At 39.7% G+C, this 23464-nt stretch overlaps 1 long non-coding RNA gene and 1 pseudogene across 1 annotated transcript in view; one reads left to right on the top strand and one right to left on the bottom strand.

The window, feature by feature from the left end:
- Positions 1-3144: 3144 nt before the first annotated feature.
- Positions 3145-23464, bottom strand: part of LOC118552303 (uncharacterized) — a 76084-nt gene continuing 55764 nt past the window's right edge. The window contains exons 3-4 of the long non-coding RNA XR_013448575.1: positions 4316-4423; positions 3145-3256 (exon numbers count right to left, since the gene is read on the bottom strand). This is a non-coding gene — a long non-coding RNA (uncharacterized LOC118552303). The remainder of the gene's footprint in view (positions 3257-4315; positions 4424-23464) is intronic.
- LOC118552302 (transcription factor BTF3 pseudogene) lies at positions 12600-13154 on the top strand (annotated as a pseudogene).

Genomic DNA, 23464 nt, shown 5'->3' with positions numbered 1-23464 from the left:
TATCTCTTGGTTACTGATTTTTCAGCATAACTGTATTGAGGTCATAGCACTAACTATAATTTCAGTCTTCCAGTGCCAAGTATATAGTCAGTTTTGTGTGATGCTCTATGTGTTCTTAAAAAGAAAGTGTCCTACACAGTTTTGAGACCAGTGTTCTAAATATGTCCAATAAGTTAAGTTTTTGCCAATCGCATTTTAGAAATTTCAGTATTTCACCAATTTTGTCTGTTTGTTCTAGGTATTATAGAGAGACTGTGTTTAAAAAAATTCTCACTGTGGTTGTGAATTGGTCTATTTTTTTCTATAGTTGTGTTCATTTTAGACATGTTATATATGTGTACAAATAGAAATCCTCATATCTTGCCAGCGAATTGAACTTTTAATCATTTGGAAGTGACTACCTTTTATTTAGTAATCTGTTCATTTTTAATACGGCTGTACCAGCTTTCTTTTAGCTAATGCTTGCATGATAGATCTTTTTCCTTCTGTTACTTTCAGCTTTTCGATATCCTCGTGTTTTAGGTATGTTTCTATGTTTCTTATATGCTGCCTATATTTGTGTACGCTGTTATTTGTAATTCATTCTGAGAATCCTTTTCTTTTGACTGGAATATTTAGTCTATTTATGTTTAATGCAGTTATTGGACTTTAAATTATGCAATTGTTAATTTTATCAACTTTATCATTTTTCTTCTGCCCCCACCCCCCAAATAACTTTAAAATGTGCTTTAGTTTAGATTGGTTTGTGGCACATTCTCTGAGTTTCTGCTTGTCTGAAAATAACTTCACCTTCTTTCTGTAGGATATTTTCAAGGGACAGACGTTCTGAGTAGGTGACTATGTTCTTGCACAATACTAAAGTTATTTTACTTTTTCCAGCTTCCATGGTTGCTGTTTAGACACCAGCTGTTAGTCCAGTTGTTGCTCCTCTGAAGAGAATCTGTTTTTCTTTCGCTGGCTGTTGTTTAGCTTTGGCTTTCTGCAATTTCACTATTCTAGATTTGGGTTTCTTTTTACTTATCCTACTTGGCATTCATTAGATTTCTTATTGTGAATTGATGTCTTTCTTCAGTTCTGGACAAGTCTAAGTCATTATCCCTAAATTGCCTCTGCCATGTTTCTGTCTTCTCTCTTCCAATTAAAAATATGTTAAAAACACTTTCTCACATGTCCTTTGTCTCTCACTTTCTATTCTACATTTTCCTTTTTTTTTTTTTTTTGGCACTTCATGGATAATTTCTTCTTACCTATCTTCTCTTCAGCTGTTTAATTTGCTTCTAAACCTGTTCACTAAGTTTAAAATTTTTATTGTTTTATTTTTTAATTTTAGAATTTCTTTTCCTGTTTTACCAAAATTTATGGTTTCTGTTCCCCCGAGTTGTATGTCCATCCTTTATCTCCTTGAATATACCAAGCATTGTTTTATAATCTATGTCTGATAATTCTAATATCTGGGGTTCCTGAGTCTGTTTCTGTTTTCTGTTTTTTTGACTGGCTCTTGTTTGTGCTATTTTTTCTACCACTATTTCTTCCCATGTATTTGAAAAATTATTTGTAGAAACAATTTTGGGCATCAAGTGGACTAATAGGATAATGTATATCAGTTATACTTAAATAAAAATATAGATAAATAAAACAAAATAAAATGATTGTTGAGATTCAGGAAGCCTCCCTCCAAACAATTCAGCAACATGATCCACTAATTTGCTGATTGTCGATTAATGTAGACCAACTGCTGTATTACTGGCAACATAAAGACTGTGTCTATTACTCATTAACAGTCTTTCAAGATGCCATGTTCTTGGCTTGCTTAATGCCAGTCAGAAATAAATTTCCAGATATAACATTTTAATCCATGATATTCTTTTGCTCTCAGCCAGGAGGATGTAACAGGGAAAGAAAATAGAGCTGAGGGTAAAATACATGTGTATAAAGGCACAGATGTGATACAATAAGGTATATCCCAGTTCTTTTTCCCACTAATCCTATTTCAAGACAGCCATTTAAACACTTGCTGAGCATAAGAATCAAGAACGAACCATCTACCATCTAGGTTGCAGCAATGAATAAAGCATGCCAAATCCTAAGGACTCTAAAGGTAAAGTTACCTTCATCAGGCTGGGAACTTTCACAACAACGAAAAATGGGAAAATGAAGGCAGTTTTTACTTATTTTTTTTAAAGATTTTATTTATTTATTTAAGAGAGAGAGAGAGAACACAAGCAGGGAGAGTGGCAGAGGAAGAGGGAGAAGAAGGTTCCCTGCTGAACGGGCAGCCCGGACGCAGGGCTCAATCCTGGGTCCCTGAGATCATGACCTGAGCCAAAGGCAGATGCTTAACTGACTAAGCCACCCAGGCGCCCCTGAAGGCAGTTTTTAAAGCCATATCAAAAAGGATGAGGGTGCAGAAGCAAAAGTAGCAGGAAGAGAGATTTCTGAGGGAATAGGACATGCTGAGTTGGCCAACAGCTGAAGATGTAACCTGGGTGTCCCAACACAGAAGGCATTGACAGTGGCTTTTCAGCTCTGTGGCTCTGCAAGACAGAGAACCACATGTCAGGTAACTCAGATGGATCCAGGGAGAACATGAAGAGGGAAATAAAGTGAAGAAAGGCAAAGGAGACCAACAGATCTGAAAAAGGAGAAACAAGCCAAAAAAGGTTCTCACCCACATATCCACATAGTAAAGCACTTGAAGCGTTATTAGTATATCACATGCTTTTATTGTGTGGCCATTTTAATACACTTTATTATATAATTAATATAACAGCACAAATAAGTTTACATTGCCGCAGGAACTTTGGTTTGGATGTTTCTTGTTTTGAGAGTGTAGCTTCTCTCTAAATGATGCCCTAAGGATATTTGTGTATCTCATTTTTCTTTTTTTTAATTATTATTATGTTATGTTAATCACCATACATTACATCATTAGTTTTTGATGTAGTGTTCCATGATTCATTGTTTGTGTATAACACCCAGTGCTCCATGCAGAACGTGCCCTCTTTAATACCCATCACCAGGCTAACCCATCCCCCCACCCCCCTCCCCTCTAGAACCCTCAGTTTGGTTTTCAGAGTCCATCGTCTCTCATGGTTCATCTCCCCCTCCGATTCCCCCCCTTCATTCTTCCCCTCCTGCTATCTTCTTCTTCTTTTTCTAAGAAAGTGATATGACTTCTTTGCCTGGGCTTTTGTATCACTTTAGAGTTTGTTCCGGAGTGTAGAGGAACTGCCAAGTGGAATCACCACCACACAACCTGGGAAGGAAAGGATGTCTTTGAGAATAGAATTCACCATGTAACTATCTTTGCCCAAAGAAATCCTCTTAAATGGGTATTGTGCAAGAACTTTTCTGGGCTCTGCTTCAAACTAAATTGGCTTAGATTTTCATGGGGTGCACTGACAAGTGTTTAAGGCTAGACAATAAATCAGAACCTTGGATCACTGGAGGAGCTATCCAGCACAAGGAAAATAGCCCCTCCTTCCCCACCCCAGAGTGAGCGTTTTTCCAAACACATGGTGCTCACTGTTAAAAGAGGTCACTTATTGAAACTGGAAGTCGGTAATATGAAAACTGACCCATTCCCTTTGGCATTAACTTTTCCACATCTCAACCTGTATAACATTATAAAACACAACCGTACCACAACCAGATGTAATGTTTCTTCCTGTTTGAATTAGTCTACCTTTGTTCTTTGCTTCCATAGCACAGAAAACCTTTAGGTTCACTAAGACCTTGTACCTTGTGTACCCCAAACATTTTCAGGCTCTGCCAGAAAGTGGATACAAATGAGATCATTTTAGTATTTATGAAATAAGTGTCCTCCAAAGCTGCTGGTATATGCTAATCAACTTCCTCTCTGCCATTTTCCCTCCCACCCATCCCCACACATTCTTTGAGTTCCCAGGTTTCTCATATGCTCCCTGAACAAGTTGGCACCTCTGATCCCTATGTGGGATGGTTTTCCTTCTTCTCCCCGCTCCCATCCCTCTTGTCCTCTTCCCATAAAGCCATTTAAGAACTTTTCATTTTTTTACCAATGTTAATGGTGCCTATTGTGACCAGCAACATCCAGGTCAAGGGCACGAGTTCCTGCAGGTCCTGAAGCCAACAATCCAAATATTCCAGGGTTGGTTTGCTCATCAGGTATTTCCTGAGAGCCCACTGTTTTCCAGACCCTGTGGCACTAGTTCCAGGCACTATGGCACCCTCCACATATCTGGGCCATACACTGCCACTCAGGCCCCTAAGTGACACTGCATGGGCCAAGAATTTTGAAAAGGTCTTTACAAAAGTTCCTTTAATTTTAACTTACCACTCATTGAGCAGAGATTCAAAACCAGTCCAGTAGCAAAGGCAGAAGAGAAAAGCATTCTACTCAACTGGTCTTATCCCTTTCTTCTCTATCAGGAGCTCTTCTAAGCTGAGTAATAAGGAAAAACAAACATTTTTCTTACTCTTTCCCTAGAAATTGCAAGTCAATGTGCATTCACTCATGCTGTCAGAGAAGTCATAAACCCACCAGTTTCATGAATAGCTGAGCTCTCAAGCCTCTTGTTTTAGCTATGACATTCTGCTATGATATTCTGTTAACATACTTAAATATATTTCTTAGGTTCCCCACTAAATTATCAATAGCTTAAGAACTTGTCGACTTTATACTCTTTCCCCACACATTACCTAAAATAGTGTCTTACATATCATTATTTAATTGCATTGATAATGACCTTTCACGTATAGTTCTAGTAAATCCCAAGGGATAGGACAGTCACATTCACAAAGTCACATTCAAAGAAAACACAAGTCAGTCTGCATAACTCACAAAAAATTTATATCTTCACTATTGGTAAAATGTTAGAATTTTGTATCATGCATTCACTGCCCAGAAATTTCCCAGGAGTCTTATCTTCCTTCTCATCACAGTTACACGACCACAACAATTATAAAAACCGAACAAACAAACAAAACCTCTTCTACTCTCTTTATGTATTTCTTTTCCCATCTATCCCTTGGGTGCCACACTCCCAACTTGTGATACTCTGCAACTATTTCTCCAGTCTTTCACTGTGGATATATAGTTGAAGTATAATTCAAATTCAAATTTCTCACTTTTGTCACTTTTTAAATGAGAATCATCAACCTGGTGCGGGAGGGGGAGGATAGTGCAAGAGCTGACTTGGAAATAAGTCTATGCTAATGATATAGTAGTAATTTTTCCATGTTAAACATATAGCTTCCTTGTTTTTACCTGTTTATTATTTTTAAAACTTAAAAGCAAAGTTGGTACTGAAAAATCTATTTTTAGATGTTGTTAGCAATTTTGTCTAAAGAAGAAAAGTTCTGACACAAAATATGAGTAGCCCGAAAATATTTTTCTGCAGTATTCTGACAAGTTATTTTTGTGGTATTTTTGCCTTATTAAGCTCTTGTGAATTTAAGCAGCATTGAATTATCAGAGGGAAACTAAGAACAAATTTCAAACACTACATTCAGCTAGTGTTTAGAAAACCAAAATGAAATGAGGAGCATTCCATCTGGATACCTTTTTGCATACCCCTTCACATCATCCATTCATTTGCTATGATCATCTATTACTGTGTAAAATACCACTGCAAAATTTATTGGTTTAAAATAGCAACCATTTTATTACCTCTCATGATTTTGTGGGTTGACTGGGCTCTGCTTGGCAGTTCTTTTGCTCCAGGTGATTTAGGTTGTGGCTACTGTCATCTGGGGCCTCAACTGGTCTGCAGTGTCCAAGCCGGCTCACACGCACGTCTGATGCCTCAACTGGCCTGCCTCAAAGACTGATGTTTTCCATCTATCTTTTCTCTGAGTTGGGATTCTCAGGTAGCTGGGCCTCTCTCTCTCTCTCTACTTCATCTCAGGGTCTCTCATGCTCTCCATGTGGCTTCTGCAGCAGAACTTCCATGAAGACTCAGAGCTCCCAAAAGCACAAAAGTAGAAACTTCCAGGCCTTCTTCAGACTTAGGCATGGAACTTCCACATTCTATTGATTAAAGCAGTCAATAAACAGGGCCAGCCCAGACTTAACATGGAAGGGAGTGAAAACTAGAAGACGTGATTCATCAGGAACCATCTTTGGAGCCTAGCTACTTCCAACACGCACAACAATTTGCTGGAAATTTTAATGTCTCTTTTAACAGCTAGCATTTTCTTCTGTCTCTATCACCAGTTTAACCTGATCTTTCTTCCAGTTGAAAATTTCCCCAAAGTATCCAGCAATATTGCTTTGGAGTTATTGCACACATTTTTTTTCCTGAAATAATTAAAACTTTGTATACTTTTTTATAGAAACACTAATATTCAATATCTTAGATGATTTAGAGGTCTGAAATTAAAGCTTACTAACTAATAATCACTAAGAGTGATGGCCCTGATGAAATAGGATTCTACACTTTTTCTGTGTCAAGGGAAGTGGGTTTTTCCCCCCAGTTTTATTGAGAAATCATTGACATACATCACTGTATAAATTTAAGGGGTACAGTATGATGGTTTGATTTATGTATATTATGAAATGATTACCACAATCAATTCAGCTAACATCCATCTTCTCATATAGATACAATTGTAAAAAAGAAAGAAAGAAGAAAAGAGGAAAGGAAAAACATCTTGTTACAAGAATTCATAGGATTGATTCTGTTAACAACTTTCCTATGTAATCACACGGCAGGGTTAGCTATATCACCACACTGTACATGACATCCCCAATACTCTTTTATCTTACAAGTGGAAGTTTGTACTTTTTGACCACCTTCCTCCAGTTCTGCACTCCCCACTTCACAAACTACACACTTAAACCTAAAGTGTAAAGCGGTTTCCCAAAGAATATTTCATAACATTTTGGTGCTGTGGGTTATCAATGTTATTGTGTGGGCAAGGAGTTTGGAGGAAATGCTTTGGTTCAATAAAGTCAAGGAGATTTTTTTTTTTTAAGCCAAAATTTGTTAGACCCTTAATGTGCAAAGTGGGATTGAATGTGTTTTGTTTCCTTAACGTATTTGAACATGGAACTTTTTGACTTAAAACCACCCCAGGGACTAAAGTTCCACCAAACACTCTCTGGGAAAATGATTTTTAAAGAATCATGTACTCTGAAGATCATATATATGACTACCCAGTGCATTTATGTTCCATGATTTGGAAAAATATTTATGAGTGTAAAATAGATCCCTGAAGCATGGTTGTTACAATAATTATGATCATAGTCAGTGACATTTATTGAGCATTTACTATGTACTGGATATTGTGCTAAGTACTTTGTATCTATTTGCTAATGCTCTGAGTGGTTCGCACGTATTATCCCATTTAATCCTATTAATAACTACACGAAATAAATATTATCATGATCTCCATTTTACAGATGAGGAAACTGAGTCAGGGAGGTACACAGTTCGGAGGTACAACTCTGACTTGAACCTGTTTGTATGCCTCCATAGTCTGGGCACTTCACTCCTGTTCTAGCCTGTCTTCTCTTTTGCATATCAAGTCAAGTTTTCAGTTTCGAACGTTAATGGTTCATTTTAGTCTGAGATTCCACAACTCTAGAGAAAACTAATACTTATCAAGCACCTACAACATACCAGTCTTTGTGCTTTTATATATATTTATTAGGTGATTTATCCTTACAATAACCATAGGAGAAAAGTATTGAATATTTTGTGAGAAATGAGAAAAAAACCCTCTTTTGCTTTGCTAGTAAATGTCTTGCGAACGTAGGATAAGCATCTCATAAACCACTTCAGATGATTTCTCAGGAACCCACTCAATTCTGAAGTACAAACTATCATCCTTCATCTTCCTCTAAAGAGTTGCTTCCCTGAAACACCCAGAGCATTCAAACCGATTTTAGCTTGAATAAACCCTTCCTCCAACCTATTGAATTATCTACTTGAGTCCTAGGGAAAATTATATAGAATAACATGTTTGGAATCCACACTTGTTAAATTCTATATCCAAGTGATAATGTATCTCTTTCTTCAATAAATGTAAATATAAATTATATATAGATGTGGAAATTAATAGTACAGCTTGAAACTCTACTTTTTCACACAGTGTCATTTCAATATAGCAAAATGGCAAAAATACCCATAGAAACATACTTTTGAAGTCATTTCAAGATGGCAGCCTGAGCACAGATTTACAACCCAGGCCTCTGAGAGTCCGCTGAAATAGAAATACAGACACACTAAAAAGGATAAAGCGTAACAGCAAAGTACTTTAGATGGGGATGTGGAGAACGGTGGTCATTAGTGAATGAGAAATCTAAACAAATGTCTGGCTGACACGAAGCAGATGGAAGCCTCTAAGAATATGAGACAGCACAGAGTTCCCTACATAAGCAGTGGCAGTGAGGTGAGGCAGGAGCTCTTCCACCAGCAGCAAAGTTGGGATAAGCTCAAGCTTGGAGATGGTAGGGATGAGGCAAATAGGGAGCTGATAACATGTTCTTTGGGTCTGTGGAAGCTAAGATCTATAGAGGAAAAACTGTCTTACCTACCCCTCAATCTCCACCTCTACTCCCAGAGAGGGCAATCATCCCAGAAATAGAACCTAGAGATTTAAAAAAATGGACTGTGAAGGAAGGTCACCTCGGTTCAAAGTCTGCTTCTGCCCCTGACTGACTGGGTGACTTGAGGCAGGTTATTTAAGCTCTCTGTGCCTCCATTTCCTTGTGTATGAACCAGGGACAGTTAGAGTACCTAACTTAAAGGAGTGTTGTAAGTAGTAAAGGAATTTCTGTGTGTGATGTTCTTAAGACAGTGCTGGCGTGTGATCAATTAGCCATCATCTTTATCATCATCATCATCATCACCTCAGAACAAATCTCTTGAATAAACCAGGAAAACATCTGTGGCTTAGGGTTTGGGAATTGGAATCCTAAAGTAAAGCCTTCCTTAATCTGGAATTTGGTGGACTAGGACTGGCTGCTGGCTCCTTAGCCACTTATCCCAAAATAGTGCTGTCAGTGCATCCCTCCACCCCAGCTTCACAGGGCTTTGAGTCCGACTTCCCACTAAAGGAGAGGGAAAGTATAGCAGGAAACAGACCTACTAATATAATAAAGAATAAAGCAAACCTACTCCAACAACCCAGTCCTTTGTTTTAAATATAAGTAGAAAAACCAAGGATCACTAGGCAGAATATACCAGCATCTTTATTTTTATTTATTTATTCATTCATTCATCCATTCATTTTTTAAATTCATTTGTTTGTCCATTTATTTATTTATAGGAGTCAAAATAATTTATTTTATTTTTATTTTTTCCAGCTCTATTGACATATAACTGACATATGACATCATGTAAGTTTAAGATGTACAACATGGTGACTTGGTATACATATATATTATGAAATCATTATCACAATTAGGTTAGTTAACACATTCATCACCTCACGTAGGTACAAATAGCAGAAATTTATCCCAGAGGAATTAGAGATAATTCAGGGAGCAGAAGAGAAGTTAAAAACAACAATAACATACTCCCATTAGAGTTCTCAGAGAGACTTGAGACAATTTTGCACCTACTATATATATGCACTATATATGCACATATATATATAGTGCATATATATAGTATGTGTGTGTGTATATATATATATGCCATTAAAAAAAGAAACCAGAGCAACAATAAAAAAAGAGCTCTTTGGTATTAAAAACATAATTTCTAAAAAAAACAAAAACAAAAACAAAACAAAACAGGGGCGCCTGAGTGGCTCAGATGGTAAAGCATCTGCCTTCGGCTCAGGTCATGATCCCAGGGTCCTGGGATCAAGCCCCGCATTCGGCTCCCTGCTCAGCGGGGAGCCTGCTTCTCCTCTTCCTCTGCCTGTCACTCTGCCTACTTGTGCTCTCTCTCTCTCTATCAAATACATAAATAAAATCTTTAAAAAATAAATAAAAACAAAAAACATAATTTCTGAAAATTAAAATAATTTCAAAAGAAAAGTGCTAAGGTAAAATCAAGATTTCCCAGGATTTAAAGCATCATGACAACAAGATGGAAGACTAAAAGAGAAACAAACAAAAGCCTTAGAGCGCTAATTCATGAGGGTTCCACATAAAACTAATGGATTCTAGAAAAAAAGAAGTCAAAATGGATGGTACATGTGTTACCAAGGATTATTATATTGGACAATGTGTTCCATGGCTGAGGAAGGACTTAATGATTCAGATTGAAACGATGCGTGAATGCCAAACAGGGGGAATGAAGTCCACACTGCTCCCATCATTAGGGAATTTCAGGAGACTAAGGCCTAAGAGAAGATCCTAAAATAAAAACCCATTGAGAATAATTATGTTAACAACAAAGTAGTAATGAGGTCACATCGGAATCAGCAACACTGGATGCTAAAAGACAATGTCCCCAGGTACCATCCATTCACTTTCTCTGTAATAGGTAGGGATGCTGATTGTATGGCCTTTGTTTCCCAGCCTCACCAGCCCAGACACAAAAATAAGATCATAATGGTAATGATACAATTATAATTTTTTCTAGTTTGGCCCTCTTAAGTAAGGACCCTAGCTAGCCTTCAAATCCCTCTTAACTATGTTAGGATTTTTTCAGTGTGACCTGCCAATCAGTCCTGTTGGCTCCAAGAGGCAGCCATGCATTCCACCTGTCCTGCACATGCCCCTTTGGGGAGGTGTCCCATTCCTGACAACACCAGTGTCTGCCCAGGGTCTGCCATTGATCATTGTCTAAGCAAGGCGGGCTATCATGGCACTTGGCTGCACAGGCCATATCAACCGTCTTCCTGGACTTGAATCCCAGGCCCATCACATACTAAAAGTGTAACCTTGACCTCTCTAGGCCTCCAATTTAACATCTGTAAATTGGGAATAATAATAGTATTTATCCCACAGTGCTTTGAATGATGCAGTGAGACAATCCCATTTTAGAACTTAGCACAGTGCCTAACACATAGTGAGCATTTGATAAAGTCTTAGTATATAGCAAAAACAAAAGCGATCTCACACGTGATGCCACTGATGCCTGCCAGTGTACATACCCCAAATGCCGGCTGCCTGCGCATGGCACCATCTCCTGGCTGAACAGAAGCTGCTGTTGCCTTGGGTAACATTTCACTCAGGGGAGCAGTCAACATAATTCCCTTGATTTATGACTTCACTCACTTTCTACTTTAAGCACCCATTCTGAGGGGCAGTAGAAATTCAGTGAATTCAGAGCCCCTCTCTTACCACCCAGGTGGCATGTACGTTTCCAGGGGATTACAGCTCCTCTGTGTTGTCTGGGGAGGGAGGAGGCAGCTCCTAGTCCTTGGTTCCTCCCCTGTGATGTACTTTGGCTCCTCGGGGTCCTCCTGGACATCAGTGAAGTTAGCTGCTTTGTGTCCCCTGAGTCTGATCCTAAAGGCCTTTCAGACAGAGCTCTCTGACGGCTACTTGCATGCCACGCTAGAGCCTCAGAGAATCTTCTGGGACTCTCTCTGGCCCTTCACCATCACTGGCCTCATAGTGAGTTCAGGGGAAATCATTCTATGGATGACCTGGCCACCCAGGCAGATCTCTTCACTCAAGTTCTGAGAAGGGGCACAGAGGCACTCGACTTGGCTCCAGATTCCCTGGACTTGTCTGGATCGTTCTGTCCACTTTCTCCTCCTTTGAGGACTCTGGGAGTTAAGAGGAGAAAGATGCAGTCCCCTTCGAGTAACAAACAGCATCTGCTTCCACTGCTTCCTTCTGGTTATTCTTATCCTATGCTGGGAGGAATGTCATCTCACTGTGGGGAAGGAGGAGACAGGAAAAGCCGAGGTCATACATTATGCACTCTTTGCCCAGAGGCCCTCAAGGGCCTGTTGCTTTCGGCTCTTCAGCATGACCTCCCTGATGACAAAGCAGAGAAGGGCAAGGAAATGCAAAGATACAAAAAGATATTTAGGAAAGCCAGATTGTCATCTGCCACAATCTTGATAACTCATAGAATAGTCCCAGGGAACATATATCGAGAACCTGCCAGATGCCAGTCTTTCTCTAAGCACTTTGTGTGTATTAACTCATTTAATCCTCATAACAACCTATGAGGCAAGTAGGATTTTATCCCCACTTTCCAGATGAAGAAATGGAGGATTGGGCAAGTTAAATAATTTTCCCAAGGTCGGTGAGGATGCCCATAAAAAAAGTGGAATTCCAACCCCAAATATGGTGGCTTCAGGGCCACAGCCTCCACCACTTCCATCTACTTCTCCCGGACCGTGACCCAGCCAGCCCCTGCGTTTTTCTCTGTCTCTTACTGCAGCATGGGGCCTGCAGCCCTGCCTCTGGGCCAGAGGTCGGCGGGGGTAGCAGGTGGAGCGGCACCGCCCCCCATGCACGCCCACTGGCCGTGAAGCCACCGTGCCTCCTGCACCTCTCTCTCTCTTGGGATGGAGTTACTACCTGAATCCCTCTTAAATGTCAAGCCACTGTTCCCCTGTGGGCCACCCCAGTCCTCTAGACTTCTTCATCAGGCCAGGTCATGATGTCTATTTAGAAAAGCAAAACAGGTGCACCTAATCTCAGCTGGTCCACCCGAGACCCCCTGAGCGCCAACCATATTCCCCCGCGCGGTCCCATTTCCGCTCCAACAAGATGAAAGAAACTGTCATGAACCAGGAGAAACTCGCCAAACTGCAAGCACAAGTGCGCATTGGTGGGAAAGGAACTGCTTGCCGAAAGAAGAAGGTGGTTCGTAGAACGGCTACAGCAGATGATAAAAAAACTTCAGTTCTCCTTAAAGAAGTTAGGGGTAAACAATATCTCTGGTATTGAAGAAGTGAATATGTTCACAGACCAAGGAACAGTGCTCTACTTTAACAACCCCGAAGTTCAGGCATCACTAGCAGCGAACACTTTCACCATTCCAGGCCACGCTGAGACAAAGCGGCGGACAGAAATGCTACCCAGTATCTTAAACCAACTTGGAGCAGACAGTCTGACTAGTTTAAGACTGGCTGAAGCTCTGCCCAACCAATCTGTGGATGGAAAAGCACCACTTGCTACCGGAGAGGATGATGATGATGAAGTTCCAGATCTTGTGGAGAATTTTGATGAAGCTTCCAAGAATGAAGCAAACTGAATTGAGTCAATTTCTGAAGAAGATAAAACTTGAAGAAGTTACTGGGAGCTGCTATTTTATATGATGACTGCTTTTTAAAATTTTGTTCATGGATCTGATAAAATCTAGATCTCTAATATTTTTTCCTTTTTAAAAAATTTTTTATTGTTATGTTAATCACCATATATTACATCATTAGTTTTTGATGTAGTGTTCCATGATTCATTGATTGTGCATAACACCCAGTGCTCCATGCAGAACGTGCCCTCTTTAATACCCATCACCAGGCTAACCCATCCTCCCACCCCCCTCCCCTCTAGAACCCTCAGTTTGTTTTTCAGAGTCCATCGTCTCTCATGGTTCCTCTCCCCTTCCAATATCCCCCCCTTCATTCTTCCCCTCCTGCTATCTTCTTCTTCTTCTTTTTTTTTTCTTAACATAAATTGCATTGTTTCAGAGGTGCAGATCTGTGATTCAACAGGCTTGCACAATTCACAGCACTCACCATAGCACATACCCTCCCCAATGACTATCACCCAGCCACCCCATCCCTCCCACCACCCCCCACTCCAGCAACCCTGTTTGTTTCCTGAGATTAAGAATTCCTCCTATCAATGAGGTCATATGATACATGTCTTTCTCTGATTGACTTATTTCGCTCAGCATAACACCCTCCAGTTCCATCCACGTCATTGCAAATGGCAAGATCTCATTCCTTTTGATGGCTGCATAATATTCCATTGTATATATATATATATATATACCACTTCTTCTTTATCCATTCATCTGTCGATGGACATCTTGGCTCTTTCCACAGTTTGGCTATTGTGGACATTGCTGCTATAAACATCGGGGTGCACATACGCCTTCGGATCCCTACATTTGTGTCTTTGGGGTAAATACCCAGTAGTGCAATTGCTGGATCATATGGTAGCTCTATTTTCAACTTTTTGAGGAACCTCCATTATGTTTTCCAGAGTGGCTGCACCAGCTTGCATTCCCACCAACAATGTAGGAGGGTTCCCCTTTCTCCGCATCCCCGCCAACATCTGTCGTTTCCTGACTTGTTAATTTTAGCCATTCTGACTGGTGTGAGGTGGTATCACATTGAGGTTTTGATTTGGATTTCCCTGATGCCGAGCGATGTTGAGCACTTTTTCATGTGTCTGTTGGCCATTTGGATGTCTTATTTGGAAAAATGTCTGTTCATGTCTTCTGCCCATTTCTTGATTGGATTCTTTGTTCTTTGGGTGTTGAGTTTGATAAGTTCTTTATAGATTTTGGATACTAGCCCTTTAACTGATATGTCATTTGCAAATATCTTCTCCCATTCTGTTGGTTGTCTTTTGGTTTTGTTGACTGTTTCTTTTGCTGTGCAAAAGCTTTTTATCTTGATGAAATCCCAATAGTTCATTTTTACCCTTGCTTCCCTTGCCTTTGGTGATGTTTCTAGGAAGAAGTTGCTGTGGCTGAGGTCGAAGAGGTTGCTGCCTATGTTCTCCTCAAGGATTTTGATGGACTCCTGTCTCACATTTAGGTCTTTCAACCATTTGGAGTCTGTTTTTGTGTGTGGTGTAAGGAAATGGTCCAGTTTCATTCTTCTGCATGTGGCTGTCCAATTTTCCCAACACCATTTGTTGAAGAGACTGTCTTTTTTCCATTGGACATTCTTTCCTGCTTTGTCAAAGATGAGTTGACCATAGAGTTGAGGGTCCATTTCTGGGCTCTCTATTCTGTTCCATTGATCTATGTGTCTGTTTTTGTGCCAGTACCATACTGTCTTGATGATGACAGCTTTGTAATAGAGCTGGAAGTCCGGAATGGTGATGCCACCAGCTTTGCTTTTCTTTTTCAACATTCCTCTGGCTATTCGGGGTCTTTTCTGGTTCCATACAAATTTTAGGATTATTTGTTCCATTTCTTTGAAAAAAGTGGATGGTATTTTGATGGGGATTGCATTGAATGTGTAGATTGCTTTAGGTAGCATTGACATCTTCACCATATTTGTTCTTCCAGTCCATGAGCATGGAACGTTTTTCCATTTCTTTGTGTCTTCCTCAATTTCTTTCATGAGTATTCTACAGTTTTCTGAGTACAGATCCTTTGCCTCTTTGGTTAGATTTATTCCTAGGTATCTTATGGTTTTGGGTGCAATTGTAAATGGGATTGACTCCTTAATTCCTCTTTCTTCTGTCTTGTTGTTGGTGTATAGGAATGCCACTGATTTCTGTGCATTGATTTTATATCCTGCCACTTTACTGAATTCCTGTATGAGTTCTAGCAGTTCTGGGGTGGAGTCTTTTGGGTTTTCCACATAAAGTATCATATCATCTGCAAACAGTGAGAGTTTGACTTCTTCTTTGCCGATTCGGATGCCTTTTATTTCTTTTTGTTGTCTGATTGCTGTGGCTAGGACTTCTAGTACTATGTTGAATAGCAGGGGTGATAGTGGACATCCCTGCCGTGTTCCTGACCTTAGGGGGAAGGCTCTCAGTTTTTCCCCATTGAGAATGATATTTGCTGTGGGTTTTTCATAGATGGCTTTTATGATATTGAGGTATGTACCCTCTATCCCTATACTCTGAAGAGTTTTGATCAAGAAAGGATGCTGTACTTTGTCAAATGCTTTCTCTGCATCTATTGAGAGGATCATATGATTCTTGTTCTTTCTTTTGTTAATGTATTGTATCACGTTGATTGATTTGTGGATGTTGAACCAAACTTGCAGCCCAGGGATAAATCCCACTGGGTCATGGTGAATAATCCTTTTAATGTACTGTTGGATCCTATTGGCTAGTATTTTGGTGAGAATTTTTGCATCCATGTTCATCAAGGATATTGGTCTGTAATTCTCCTTTTTGATGGGGTCTTTGTCTGGTTTGGGGATCAAGGTAATGCTGGCCTCATAAAACGAGTTTGGAAGTTTTCCTTCCATTTCTATTTTTTGGAACAGTTTCAGAAGAATAGGTATTAATTCTTCTTTAAATGTTTGGTAGAATTCCCCTGGGAAGCCATCTGGCCCTGGGCTTTTGTTTTTTGGGAGATTTCTGATGACTGCTTCAGTTTCCTTAGTGGTTATAGGTCTGTTCAGGTTTTCTATTTCTTCCTGGTCCAGTTTTGGTAGTTGATACATCTCTAGGAATGCATCCATTTCTTCCAGATTATCTAATTTGCTGGCATAGAGTTGCTCATAATATGTTCTTATAATTGTTTGTATTTCTTTGGTGTTGGTTGTGATCTCTCCTCTCTCATTCATGATTTTGTTGATTTGGGTCATTTTTCTTTTCTTTTTGATAAGTCTGGCCAGGGGTTTATCAGTCTTATTAATTCTTGCAAAGAACCAGCTCCTAGTTTCGTGGATCTGTTCTACTGTTCTTTTGGTTTCTATTTCATTGATTTCTGCTCTGATCTTTATTATTTCTCTTCTCCTGCTGGGTTTAGGCTTTATTTGCTGTTTTTTCTCTAGCTCCTTTAGGTGTAGGGTTAGGTTGTGTATTGAGACCTTTCTTGTTTCTTGAGAAAGGCTTGTATTGCTATATACTTTCCTCTTAGGACTGCCTTTGCTGCATCCCAAAGATTTTGAACAGTTGTTTCATTTTCATTGGTTTCCATGAATTTTTTTAATTCTTCTTTAATTTCCTGGTTGACCCACTCATTCTTTAGTAGAATGCTCTTTAGCCTCCATGTATTTGAGTTCTTTCTGACTTTCCTCTTGTGATTGAGTTCTAGTTTCAAAGCATTGTGGTCTGAAAATATTTAGGGAATGATCCCAATCTTTTGGTACCGGTTGAGACCTGATTTGTGACCCAGAATGTGATTCTGGAGAATGTTCCATGGGCAGTAGAGAAGAATGTGTATTCTATTGCTTTGGGATGGAATGTTCTGAATATGTCTGTGAAGTCCATTTGGTCCAGTGTGTCATTTAAAATCTTTATTTCCTTGTTGATCTTTTGCTTAGATGATTTGTCCATTTCACTGAGAGGAGTGTTAAAGTCCCCCACTATTATTGTATTGTTGTCAATGTGTTTCTTTGCTTTTGTTATTAATTGGCTTATATAATTGGCTGCTCCCATGTTAGGGGCATAGATATTTACAATTGTTAGATCTTCTTGTTGGATAGACCCTTTAAGTAGGATATAGTGTCCTTCCTCATCTCTTATTACAGTCTTTGGTTTAAAATCTAATTTGTCTGATATAAGGATTGCCACCCCAGCTTTCTTTTGGTGTGCATTATCATGGTAAATGGTTTTCCACCCCCTCACTTTCAATCTGGGGGTGTCTTTGGGTCTAAAATGAGTCTCTTGCACACAGCACATCGATGGGTCTTGTTTTTTTATCCAATCTGATACCCTGTGTCTTTTGATTGGGGCATTTAGCCCATTTACATTCAGGGTAACTATTGAAAGATATGAATTTAGTGCCATTGTATTGCCTGTAAGGTGACTGTTACTGTGTATTGTCTGTGTTCCTTTCTGGTCTATGTTGCTTTTAGGCTCTCTCTTTGCTTAGAGGACCCCTTTTAATATTTCTTGTAGGTCTGGTTTCGTGTTTGCAAATTCCTTTAGTTTTTGTTTGTCCTGGAAGCTTTTTATCTCTCCTTCTATTTTCAATATCAGCCTAGCTGGATATAGTATTCTTGCCTGCATATTTTTCTCATTTAGTGCTCTGAATATATCATGCCAGTCCTTTCTGGCCTGCCAGGTCTCTGTGGATAGGTCTGTTGCCAATCTAATGTTTCTACCATTGTAGGTTACAGATCTCTTCTCCTGAGCTGCTTTCAGGATTTTCTTTTTGTCTCTGAGACTTGTAAGTTTTACTATTAGATGTTGGGGTGTTGACCTATTTTTATTGATTTTGAGAGTGGTTCTCTGTGCCTCCTGGATTTTGATGCCTGTTTTCTTCCCCAAATTAGGGAAGTTCTCTGCTATAATTTGCTCCAATATACCTTCTGCCCCTCTCTCTCTTTCTTCTTCTTCTGGGATCCCAATTATTCAAATGTTGTTTCATCTTATGGTATCACTTATCTCTCGAATTCTGCCCTCGTGATCCAGTAGTTGTTTATCTCTCTTTTTCTCAGCTTCTTTATTTTCAATCATTTGGTCTTCTGTATCACTGATTCTCTCTTCTGCCTCATTTATCCTAGCAGTTAGCACCCCCATTTTTTATTGCACCTCATTAATAGCCTTTTTGATTTCAACTTGGTTAGATTTTAGTTCTTTTATTTCTCCAGAAAGGGTTTCTCTAATAACTTCCATGCTTTTTTCAAGGCCAGCTAGTATCTTTAAAATCATGATTTTGAACTCTAGGTCCGACATCATACTAATGTCCGTATTGAGTAGGTCCCTGGCATTCAGTACTACTTCTTGTTCTTTTTGTTGAGGTGATTTTTTCCATCTTGTCATTTTGTCCAGAGGAGAATAGATGAATGAGAGAACAAAATGCTAACAGGGTAACAACGTCCCCAGAAAATATACTCTAAACAAATCAGAAAAGACCTGAAACCGGGGGAAAAGAAAGGGAAAGAAAGAAAAAAGAAAAAGAAAAAAAAGAAAAAGAAAAAGATAACAACAAACAAAAACAGAACAAAACAAAAAAAACAGAATATGATCAAATATGATCAGGCTGGCGAATAGATCAGTGCCACACACTAGATTTGGGGTGTATTTTGATCTGTTAGAAGAAAGTGCCTCCCAAAATTTTAAAGAAAGAAAAACTTATATATGTACAAAAATAAGGGTTGATACAATGAAGGAATGGAATATGACTGTAAAGATGAAAATTATAAAAAATTTTATAAAAGGAATTGATAAGATAAGAAGTTGTTTGAAAAAAGAAAGAAGAGGATTTAAAAAAGAAAAAAAGGAAAAAAAAGGGAGAGAATGTGATCAGGCAGGAGACTAGAACAAAGCCATACACTAGAGATTTAGGATATATTTTGATCTGTTAGAAGAAACTGTATAGCAAAATTTTAAAGAGAGAACAACATATATATATGACAAAAATAAGGGTAACTACTATGAAGGGATAGAATATGACTCTATAAATGAAAAATAAAAATGTTTTTTAAAAAAGGGATTGATAAGATGGTTGAAAAAGGGAAAAAGAAAAATTAAAAAAAAAAAGACAGTTAAAAAAATTAACTTTGAAAGACTAAAGTAAAAAAGCCATGGATTCTATGTGCAGTATTCCCCTAGCTCTGGAGTTCTGCCATTCTCATTGATTGGTAAACTTGGTCTTGGCTGGCTGTTCTTGCTGATCTTCTGGGGGGAGGGGAGGGGCCTGTTGCCATGGTTCCCAAATGTCTTTGCTGGAGGCGGAACTGCCCCGCCCTTGCCCGGTCTGGGCTAAGTAATCTGCTTGGGTTTGCTCTCGGGAGCTCTTGTTGCCTGCAAGCTTTCCGTTTGGCTTTGGAGGACAAGAGTGAAAATGGCGGCCTCCCAATCTCCGCCCCAGAGGAGCCGAGAACTCGGGGCCCCGCTCCTCAGTGCACCCACAGAGAAAAGCTGTCAGTCACTCCCGTCTCCCTGGTCTTCGGCCGCACTCCGTGCTCACCCGGCCTGTGACCGAGCGTTTCTATCTCTGGCACCTGACTCCGTGTGGAGTCTCCAAACCCAGCAGATCCCTGTGGTGCGCTCCCATGCTGCTCCTCCCGGGGCAGAAAGGGGAGTCTCCCCGGATCTGCCACTTGTTGGGTCCCTGCTGGAGGAGCAGTGGCCCGATTGTGCCGCGGATCATGGTTTATGATAACCCCGAGCTGAGAGCCCGCGCCTGGGCTCCGTCTCTGCGGCCGGCTTCCCTGCTCCGATACCTGGGAGCTCTGCCGCACTCAGGCACCCCCGGTCTTCCTGTGACCCCGAGGGTCCTGAGACCACACTGTCCCACGAGGGTTCCATCCCCCACTTAGCCACTGGAGCGACGTCCCTCAGCGGAGCTGACTTCTAAAGTTCCGATTTTGTGCTGCGCGGCTCTATCACTTGCCAGTAGCGGCCAAGGGAGACCCCCTCCCCCACCGTCTATCCACCTGAACATCGCCTCAGATTCACTTCTCCGCACATCCTACCTTCCAGAAAGTGGTCGCTTTTCTGTTCAGAGAGTTGTTGCTATTCTTTTCTTCGATCTCCTGTGGAGTTCATAGGTGTTCAGAATGGTTTGATCCCTATCTTGCTGAATTCCTGAGAGGAGACGAAATCCAGGTCTCCTACTCCTCCGCCATCTTGCTCCTAGATCTCTAATATTTTTAAGCCCAAGCCCCTTGGATACTGTAGCTCTTTTCAGTTTTTGCTTATACACAATTCATTCTTTGCAGCTAATTAAGCTGAAGAAGCCTGGGAATAAAGTTTGAAACAAGGTTAATAAAGTTCTTTGCCTAGGGGAAAAAAAAAAAAGAAAAGCAAAACAGGGCCTAAGGGAAAATACAAGCTCAGCTTAAACCACCACTTCACTATTACAGCTGTGAGACTTCGATAAAGTTCTTCATTGTCTCTGAGCCTTAATGATTTCATGTCTAAAATGGAGATAATACGTACATGGTAGGGTCATTAAATATGTGAAGTGTTTAACACAATGCCTAGCACGTAGAAGGCACAAAGTAGATATTTATGTGGCTGCTTCTGTAATCTGAGTTTGCAATGAGCATGTAGATGTGTTCTTTTTTTTTTTAAGTTTTTATTTAAATTCAGTTAGTTTACATACAGTGCAATACTAGTTTCAGGGGTACAATATAGTGATTCAACACTTCCATACAACACCTGGTGCTCATCACAAGTGCCCTCCTTAATTTCCATCCCCTATTAACCCATCTCCCACCCCCTTCCCTGAGGGGATAACCATCAGTTTGTTTTCTGTAATTAAGAATCTGTTTCTTGGTTGCCTCTCTTTTTTCCCCTTGCTTTGTTTCTTAAATTTTACATATGAGTGAAATCATATGGTATTTGTCTTTCTCTGACTTTTTTCACTTTGCATTATACTCCCTCAATCCATCCATGTTGTTGCAAATGGCAAGATTGCATTCTTTTTTATGGTTGAGTAATATTCCATTATATATATGGAGAGTTAATATACCACATCTTCTTTATCCATTCTAGCCTGTGAGGGCATAAACCTACTTCAGTTGCTCTGTGTGAAACTCTCTGCTTGAGGTCCTTTATCCTAGGGTCGAAACCATCACCTGATTATCTGTATCACAATCAGTGTACTGAAAGATTCACTCTTAGCAAAGGTTTTTTCCTCAGCAAATGACTGCTCTGTATCTCTTGGATTATAACCAGGGTTAAGTCAATTAATTTTTTTCCTGAAGGAACTAAACACATAATCTTAAAGTGCTCAATACTAATGTTAATAGCTACCATTTGTAAATTACTCACTAGGTGCCAAGTACTATGCTAAAATTGATTTAATCTTTACAGTCTTGTGAGAAAGGGATTCTTGTACCCATTTTATAGAACAGATCATTGAGGTTTGGAGAGGTTAAGTAACTTGTCCAAGGTCACAGAGCTAGCACATGGCAGAGCTGGACTCTAAACAGTGTTGTCTCCATCTGAATCCAAAGCCCATGCTCTCCACCACTATTTTAAAATAATAATAGGATTAACAATGGAACATAATGAGAAACTGAGCTTCTATACTCTTTTTGCTTTCCAACAAATTGTATATTAATCTAAGTCACATGTTCCATTAAGCCTTGTAATATAGAGGCAATGGCAATAAAATAGAATTTGTCTTTGTAGAACTGTTAATAAGACCAAGGAAAAGAAAGCCCCATGAGAATTTCCTATTATCTAAATATGTGCAAAATCTTTTGGAGGACATTGAAGGCCAATTGTTAAAATCTTGTGAGTTGGTTTTATTTAAATCTTCCATGAGTATATTCATGGGGCCTCTCCAGTGTAGTCAAAAGGGACTGTCCCTGGGTACATCTAAGTTAAAAAGTTCAATTTTCTAATTTGAATATTAGGTGCCGATTTATTTCTCCATTGGTGTTTGCTGTAATTCACTTAGCCAATTCCCTTGGGACTGCAGTTAGCAAACTTCCTGGAGGTGGGGCGTCCTTTGGAAATTAAAAAATAACAAACAAACCAGAGTCAACAGATAAGTGACACATCACTGTTCAGAAGCTTTTATGGGTTTGACAGAGAACAGAATCCAACACCCACATCCTTTCATAGACCTGATTAACAAGAAAACTTCTCCAAGTAGATAGAGCATGAAAATTGGTGCCCCTTGGAATCAGTTGTCTAACTGAGTTTAATATTTTCATTGCTTTTCCACTGTTATTATTTTTTTTTTTTTAAAGATTTTATTTATTCATTTGAGACACAGAGATACAGAGAGAGAGAGAGAGAGAAAGCATGAGCAGGGAGAGAGGCAGAGGGAGAGGGAGAAGCAGGCTCCTCGCCGAGCCAGGAGCCCGATGTGGGGCTCGATCCCAGGACCCTGGGATCATGACCTGAGCTGAAGGCAGACGCTTAACCATCTGAGCCACCCAGGCGCCCCCACTGTTATTATTATTATTATTGCCATCTTAACTTATGCATTATAGCCACAGCATATGCCTCTGGGTACAAGAGGAAGGAAAGATTCAATTTTAGTGTCTGTCTTATTTGTGCTTTACTTGAAGCAATTTGGTTTGCCACATGGAGTGAATAAAGCTGTCATGTTATTTTTTTTTTTCAAAAAGAACACAATAACTATAATGGACTATGCATTCATTACTAAGTAGATTAATTTTTTCTTCTGTTGAATGGCATAAAAAAGGGGGATAATTTCGAATTGCATTGTGTCTGGTGAATCATGATGCACATTTCAAACCTAGGCACACACCAGGTCCCAGCTTTTCTGCCAGTGTTTTCCCAACACACAATCTTTTTTGAAGAATATTACTCAGAATGCAATAAAAACATGTTTTATGGCTTATATGTAGTAATTTGCTGCAGGAAAATGTAAATTAAAATATAACCTTCGACTCCCAGAAAATACTGTCTCTGTTGAATATTTAACTTTCTTTCTTTTGGGGTAGGGGGGACTTAAATTCTCTCTTCCTTTTTTCTCTTTTTACATTGTCTCCTTTACATGCTCATCTAACAGCTAAACATTGCCAAATCCTTCCTTGTATGTTAGAGATGTTAGCTGTGCTCATAAACGAGCATTCAGATGTGCCTGGCCCTGCCCAGAGGCTCACTCTGGTGGGCCCTTGGAGCCCTGTTTCATGACGGATTGAAGATTTCCCTAGGAAATAGCTCATTACCAGAGAGGAGAGAGTTGAGGGACATATGTTTGTTTCAAGACAATGAGAAAGGGTCGGAGGAGAGGGTCATATGGGCAAAATGTGATCATTTAGATCACTCATTCTCCATGGAGTCCCCCTGGGAGTGGGGACTATGAATACA

This window comes from Halichoerus grypus, chromosome 6 (assembly GCF_964656455.1).
Source record: "Halichoerus grypus chromosome 6, mHalGry1.hap1.1, whole genome shotgun sequence".
Taxonomy (NCBI): Eukaryota; Metazoa; Chordata; class Mammalia; order Carnivora; family Phocidae; genus Halichoerus; species Halichoerus grypus.
This window is presented reverse-complemented; position numbering and strand designations above follow the sequence as displayed.